The sequence below is a fragment of the Argopecten irradians genome, chromosome 6, assembly GCF_041381155.1.
Source record: "Argopecten irradians isolate NY chromosome 6, Ai_NY, whole genome shotgun sequence".
NCBI lineage: Eukaryota > Metazoa > Mollusca > Bivalvia > Pectinida > Pectinidae > Argopecten > Argopecten irradians.
The window spans coordinates 22,466,949-22,475,234 of record NC_091139.1 but is presented as its reverse complement, the minus strand read 5'-3'; positions in this window follow the sequence as shown (position 1 = coordinate 22,475,234).

The window sequence follows — 8,286 nt, the reverse complement described above, 5'->3', positions numbered from 1 at the left end:
AGTTACATAATAATGGAAATAAAGAACAATGACGTGACCATTCATTTACGATAGCATGGAACACATGGCCGGAGCAGATGACAGTGACTAGTGTGAAATAAATGAAGAAAACTGTAAACCTGGGACAGCATCATTGACAAGGCAGTGTTTTCATTTCAAATTGGAAAAAAATTGAAGCATGATTATAGATCGTTGACATTCAATGATTGTCTATGTTTATGCTTGATAGCAATATGCGACAAGTGTAAAATTGTCATGTATATTTGTATGGAAATGGAAAAATTAAATTTTGGTCTAAGATTTATTCAATTTCACTCCTTGACAATCATCCTGGTATAAACTTAAATGTTGAAGTCTTCTTGACATCCATCTTTACATAACCTTGGATGTTGTAGTCTCCCTGACACCCATCTTTGTATAACCTTGAATGTTGAAGTCTCCCTTACACCCATCCTGGTTGACTTGAATGTCGAAGTCTAGCTGACATCCATCCTTGTATAACCTTGAATGTTGTAGACTACCTGAGACCAATCCTTGTATAACCTTGAATGTTGAAGTCCCCACTGACACCCATCCTTGTATAATCTTGAGTGTTGAAGTCTCCCTGACACTTATCCTTGTAAACCATTGAGTGTTGAAGTCTCTCTGACACTCATCTTTGCATAACATTGAATGTTGATGTCTCCCTGACACCCATCCTGGTATAACCTTGAATGTTGTAGTCTCCCTGACACCCATCTTTGTATAACCTTGAATGTTGGGAGTCCCCCCTGAGACCCATCCTTGTATAGCCTTGAGTGTTGAAGTCTCACTGACACCCATCCTTGTATACCCTTGAGTGGTGAAGTCTCTGTGACACCCATCCTGGTATAACCTTGAATGTTGGAGTCCACCTGACACCCATCCTTGTATACCCTTGAGTGTTGAAGTCTTCCTGACATCCATACTTGTATAACCTTGAATGTTGAAGTTTCCCTGACCTCCATCTTTGTATAACCTTGAATGTTGTAGTCTACCTGACACCCATTATTGTATAACCTTGAATGTTGAAGTCTACCTAACATCCATCCTTGTATAACCTTGAGTGTTGAAGTCTCCCTGACCTCCATCTTTGTATAACCTTGAACGTTGAAGTCTACCTAACACACATCCTTGTATAACCTTGAATGTTGAAGTCTCTCTGACACCCATCTTTGTAAAACCTTGAATATTGAAGTCCCTTTGACACCCATCTTTGTTAACCTTGAATGTTGAAATCTCTCTGACACCCATCCTTGTATAACCTTGAATGTTGAAGTCTACCTGACACCCATCCTTGTATAACCTTGAGTGTTGAAGTCTACCTGACCTTCATCCTTGTATAACCTTGAATGTTGAAGTCTCTGGCATATAACCTTGAATGTTGGAGTCCTTCTGACACACATCTTTATATAACCTTGAGTCTTGAAGATTCACTGACAACCATGTGGTATAACCTTGAATGTTGAAATCTCCCTAACACCCTTCCTTGTATACCCTTAAGGTTGAAGTCTCTCCGACAACAAACCTTGTATAACCTTGAATGTTGTAGTCTACCTGACATCCATCCTTGTATAACCTTGAATGTTGGAGTCCACCTGACACCCATCCTTGTATAACCTTGAATGTTGAAGTCTACCTAACATCCATCCTTGTATAACCTTGAATGTTGAAGTCTCCCTGACAGCATCCTTGTATAACCTTGAATATTGGAGTCCCCCTAACACTCATCCTTGTATAACCTTGAATGTTGAAGTCTACCTAACACACATCCTTGTATAACCTTGAATGTTGAAGTTGAAGTCTCCTAACCTCCATCATTGTATAACCTTGAAATCCACTGTTGTAGTTGAATGTCGAAGTCTACCTGACAGCATCCTTGTATAACCTTTGGAATGTTAAAGTCTACCTAACAACCATCCTTGTATAACCATTTGATAACCTGTTTGAAGTCCCCTAACTCCCTGAATTTGAAGTCTTAACACACTCCTTGTATAACCTTGAATGTTGAAGTCTCCCTGACCTCCATCTTGTATAACCGACACCTAAAACCATCCTTGTATAACCTTGAGTGTTGAAGTCTCCTGAATCCTTGTATAACCTTGAAAGTTGAAGTCTCTCCGACACCAAACCTTGTTAACCTTGAATGTTTGAGTCTCTCTGACACCCATCTTTGTATAACCTTGAATGTTGTAGTTTCCCTGACACCCATCTTTGTATAACCTTGAATGTTGAAGTCTACTACCTAAACACCCATCCTTGTATAACCTTGTGTCTTGAAGATTCACTGACACCCATGTGGTATAACCTTGAATGTTGAAGTCTCCCTAACACCCTTCCTTGTATACCCTTGAAAGTTGAAGTCTCTCCGACACCAAACCTTGTATAACCTTGAATGTTGGAGTCTCTCTGACAACCATCTTTGTTAACCTTGAATGTTGAAATCTCTCTGACACCCATCCTTGTATAACCTTGAATGTTGAAGTCTCCCTGACACCAATCTTTACATAACCTTGAATGTTGAAGTCTACCTAACATCCATCCTTGTATAACCTTGAGTGTTGAAGTCTCGCTGACATCCATCCTTGTATAACCTTGAATGTTGAAGTATACCTTACACCAATCCTTGTATAACCTTGAATGTTGAAGTCTCCCTAACCTCCATCCTTGTATAACCTTGAATGTTGAAGTCTACCTAACACCCATCCTTGTATAACCTTGAATGTTGAAGTCTCCCTGACAGCATCCTTGTATAACCTTGAATGTTGAAGTCTCCCTAACCTCCATCCTTGTATAACCTTGAATGTTGAAGTCTACCTAACACCCATCCTTGTATAACCTTGAATGTTGAAGTCTACCTAACACCCATCCTTGTATAACCTTGAATGTTGAAGTCTACCTAACCTCCATCCTTGTATAACCTTGAATGTTGAAATCTACCTAACACCAATCCTTGTATAACCTTGAATGTTGAAGTCTCCCTAACCTCCATCCTTGTATAACCTTGAATGTTGAAGTCTACCTAACACCCATCCTTGTATAACCTTGAATGTTGAAGTCTCCCTGACAGCATCCTTGTATAACCTTGAATATTGGAGTCCCCCTAACACTCATCCTTGTATAACCTTGAATGTTGAAGTCTCCCTTACACCCATCCTAGTATAACCTTGAATGTTGTAGTCTACCTGACACCCATCCTTGTATAATCTTGAATTTTGTAGTCTACCTGACATCCATCCTTGTATAACATTGAATGTTGTAGTCTACCTAACATCCATCCTTGTATAACCTGGAATGTTGAAGTTTCCCTGACCTCCATCCTTGTATAACCTTGAATGTTGGAGTCCACCTGACACCCATCCTTGTATAACCTTGAATGTTGAAGTCTCCCTGACAGCATCCTTGTATAACCTTGAATATTGGAGTCCCCCTAACACTCATCCTTGTATAACCTTGAATGTTGAAGTCTACCTAACACACATCCTTGTATAACCTTGAATGTTGAAGTCTCCCTGACCTCCATCATTGTATAACCTTAAATGTTGTAGTCTACCTGACAGCATCCTTGTATAACCTGGAATGTTAAAGTCTACCTAACAACCATCCTTGTATAACCTTGAGTGTTGAAGTCTCCCTGACCTTCATCCTTGTATAACCTTGAAAGTTGAAGTCTCTCCGACACCAAACCTTGTATAACCTTGAATGTTTGAGTCTCTCTGACACCCATCTTTGTATAACCTTGAATGTTGTAGTTTCCCTGACACCCATCTTTGTATAACCTTGAATGTTGAAGTCTACCTAACACCCATCCTTGTATAACCTTGAGTCTTGAAGATTCACTGACACCCATGTGGTATAACCTTGAATGTTGAAGTCTCCCTAACACCCTTCCTTGTATACCCTTGAAAGTTGAAGTCTCTCCGACACCAAACCTTGTATAACCTTGAATGTTGGAGTCTCTCTGACAACCATCTTTGTATAACCTTGAATGTTGTAGTTTCCCTGACACCCATCTTTGTATAACCTTGAATGTTGAAGTCTACCTAACACCCATCCTTGTATAACCTTGTGTCTTGAAGATTCACTGACACCCATGTGGTATAACCTTGAATGTTGAAGTCTCCCTAACACCCTTCCTTGTATACCCTTGAAAGTTGAAGTCTCTCCGACACCAAACCTTGTATAACCTTGAATGTTGGAGTCTCTCTGACAACCATCTTTGTATAACCTTGAATGTTGTAGTTTCCCTGACACCCATCTTTGTATAACCTTGAATGTTGAAGTCTACCTAACACCCATCCTTGTATAACCTTGTGTCTTGAAGATTCACTGACACCCATGTGGTATAACCTTGAATGTTGAAGTCTCCCTAACACCCTTCCTTGTATACCCTTGAAAGTTGAAGTCTCTCCGACACCAAACCTTGTATAACCTTGAATGTTGGAGTCTCTCTGACAACCATCTTTGTATAACCTTGAATGTTGTAGTTTCCCTGACACCCATCTTTGTATAACCTTGAATGTTGAAGTCTACCTAACACCCATCCTTGTATAACCTTGAGTCTTGAAGATTCACTGACACCCATGTGGTATAACCTTGAATGTTGAAGTCTCCCTAACACCCTTCCTTGTATACCCTTGAAAGTTGAAGTCTCTCCGACACCAAACCTTGTATAACCTTGAATGTTGGAGTCTCTCTGACAACCATCTTTGTTAACCTTGAATGTTGAAATCTCTCTGACACCCATCCTTGTATAACCTTGAATGTTGAAGTCTCCCTGACACCAATCTTTACATAACCTTGAATGTTGAAGTCTACCTAACATCCATCCTTGTATAACCTTGAGTGTTGAAGTCTCGCTGACATCCATCCTTGTATAACCTTGAATGTTGAAGTATACCTTACACCAATCCTTGTATAACCTTGAATGTTGAAGTCTCCCAAACCTCCATCCTTGTATAACCTTGAATGTTGAAGTCTACCTAACACCCATCCTTGTATAACCTTGAATGTTGAAGTCTCCCTGACAGCATCCTTGTATAACCTTGAATGTTGAAGTCTCCCTAACCTCCATCCTTGTATAACCTTGAATGTTGAAGTCTACCTAACACCCATCTTTGTATAACCTTGAATGTTGAAGTCTACCTAACACCCATCCTTGTATAACCTTGAATGTTGAAGTCTACCTAACTTCCATCCTTGTATAACCTTGAATGTTGAAATCTACCTAACACCAATCCTTGTATAACCTTGAATGTTGAAGTCTCCCTAACCTCCATCCTTGTATAACCTTGAATGTTGAAGTCTACCTAACACCCATCCTTGTATAACCTTGAATGTTGAAGTCTCCCTGACAGCATCCTTGTATAACCTTGAATATTGGAGTCCCCCTAACACTCATCCTTGTATAACCTTGAATGTTGAAGTCCCCACTGACACCCATCCTTGTATAATCTTGAGTGTTGAAGTCCCCACTGACACCCATCCTTGTATAATCTTGAGTGTTGAAGTCTCCCTGACACCCATCCTTGTAAACCATTGAGTGTTGAAGTCTCTCTGACACTCATCTTTGCATAACATTGAATGTTGATGTCTCCCTGACACCCATCCTTGTATAACCTTGAATGTTGTAGTCTACCTGACACCCATCTTTGTATAATCTTTAATTTTGAAATCTCCCTGACACCCACCCTTGTATAACCTTGAATGTTGAAATCTTCCCTGAACATGGCCAAGAGGAAAACATCTAAGTTAATATCTATAGCATATGGTCACCAACCAAAGATATTGTATAGTTGCTAATACTCGCGGGGGTTTTAATTTCGCTTAATTCGCGGATCCATTCAAATACCCCCTGTTGTAAATTTATCAAATTCACGTATTAAAGTTTGTCGTAAGAATGGGACTATAAAAGGCTAGACAGACAATTCGTGAAAATAAATCCAGGCGAAAAAGTCTAAAGCGGTTAATCGCGGAAATTTACACCCACGAAATTTAATAACTATTTATTATAGAATTCCATAAATCTACAGAGGGGAATTAAGGTGGGTCTGGACATCTCCGCGAGGTTGTCACGGTTGTATCATTGAATGACTCTTTCCTTCCGTTATAATTGCCTCTAAGTGAATTCTTTTCATATTTACTTAAAGCATAGTTTGAAATATTTTCGTGAAGGTCGGCCATTTACAAGATGATATTCCTAAATATAATTTTAAACGAATGTTCATTTATGATTGTTGTTATTTGTTAAGTGTGATTAATTATTGCATTATGTGAATGTATTCAGTTTCAATTATGTCGATTTATAACTAATAGTATATAATAGCGCACTTAAGGATTTAAAAATAGTCTTTGAATTCCATTTGAAGAAAGAGTAAGAGGTTTTCATGTTAAAACTATCAGCTGGAGTTATACCATTTGAAGTTTATTACACAAAGATTAAAATCAATTTGAATCTATTACACATTTTTGGTTAATCATAAATATTACATAAGAAATAAATATATCACCTTAAGATAGTTTTCTTATGTCTGTAAACTTTGATGTGTCAATTAAGGAACAGGGGACAAGCCATTGATATGTCACCTTGGCTTTTAACGCGTGTTCTACAACCATCAAGGGTATTGAGTATCGCTCGCGTGAACTAGTGGCAATTACATCTTTTGTTTATTGCGACGGGAAAATTCTACATGATGTAGACTACAAAGCGATTGAGAAATAACTGTATAAATAATCATACGAATGTTAAACCCAATCAATAGTGTAAGGTTTCCTTAGATGATATTTAAATGCAGATGTTTCAAAATCTTATTGAGATCTTTTAAAAAAAACATATCAGTCAGGTTAGGTCGATTATACCATTATTCAGATCAACCATTAAAAGACAAACCACTATGTAGCGATATCGGAGGAATGCGACAAATTTCACGCCAAATATACAACGTTCTTGTTTCGGGTAAGGGCTATTGTGAGGAGGAAATGACTACAGAGCGTATGTACTAATTTAAACGTCACCAAACACTCCCTGAATGTATTAAAACCTGTCAACACGGATACATGGTGATGGCACTAGACAATCAACAGTAAGTTTATTGGGTTTCGCCGAAACACGATCCGCTGTCAAAGTCGCCGGTCTTTGAAGGCGTGAGGGGAGACAACCCTAAGGAACATAAACAAGGACCTCATCAGGTCACAGGACCGCAGGAATAAAAAGCAAACATTACATTATATAGAAATGAAATTCTATAGGCCTGTTAATTCATAGGTCAACGTAGAAGGGTTTGCAATACATGTACGACTAAAGATTTAGACGCTGTTTAAAGCACTCTTTAATTACACACAAACTTTTAGCCGTTGAAGAAGGGAACGATTGACTGTTATGTTTAGCAAGTATGTGTTACACCCTAATACAGGTTGCTGTCCGTAACAACCCGGAGAATGAGTTGTCGCTACCACCCATGTCTCAGTACAGACCATATATCTGATGTTTGATTGGATGTGGTAAAATAGCACACTAGACTCTCCAGGATGATCACAGGCCACAGTGTATAGCGTTTCCTATAATGTTAATTCCATTTTGTACCTTGCTTAGGGGCGGAATAATCGGACATCATTTACGACCGAGTATGATTAACTAAGTCTGTGTCTACTCAGGACAGAATTCTTCCCACAAATTGGAATACATGTACTGCAATAATGAATATTAAGCCATTACGTGACATGAACTATTTACAAATTAGAGGTGCATTATGAGATGCAAAAACAGTAAGTTATATCTCACTTCGATATACTAGTATATAGTAAACTGAATAGTTAGAAATAGCATGTCACTATAAGTTGATGGGATGTAAATGCAGAAAATGTACCATTCTTCGTAATTTATCTGTATTCCACGTATCGACACATATTGTCTGTTACGGTTGCCCTTATCCTCAGAAACTCCACTACGCTCCGTTCAGACCGTAGGCTGATTAACATACTTATGCGCATTTTTTCCTATTTCATCTTACCTATTCTTAAAAGTGCTTATCATTTTTATTAGGTCATCTGATCCGAAGGGTCAGGATGACCTATTGTCATCATGCACCGTCCGTCGTCGTGCGCCGTCCGCCGTGCGTAAACTTTTCATTCAAACGACTTCTTCTCAATAACCGGAAGGCCCAGGGTACTCATATTTGGCCTGTAGGTTGCTGGGATGAAGGGCTACCAAGTTTGTTCAAATGAATGACCTTGACCTTCATTCAAGGTCACAGGGGTCAAAAAGGCTAA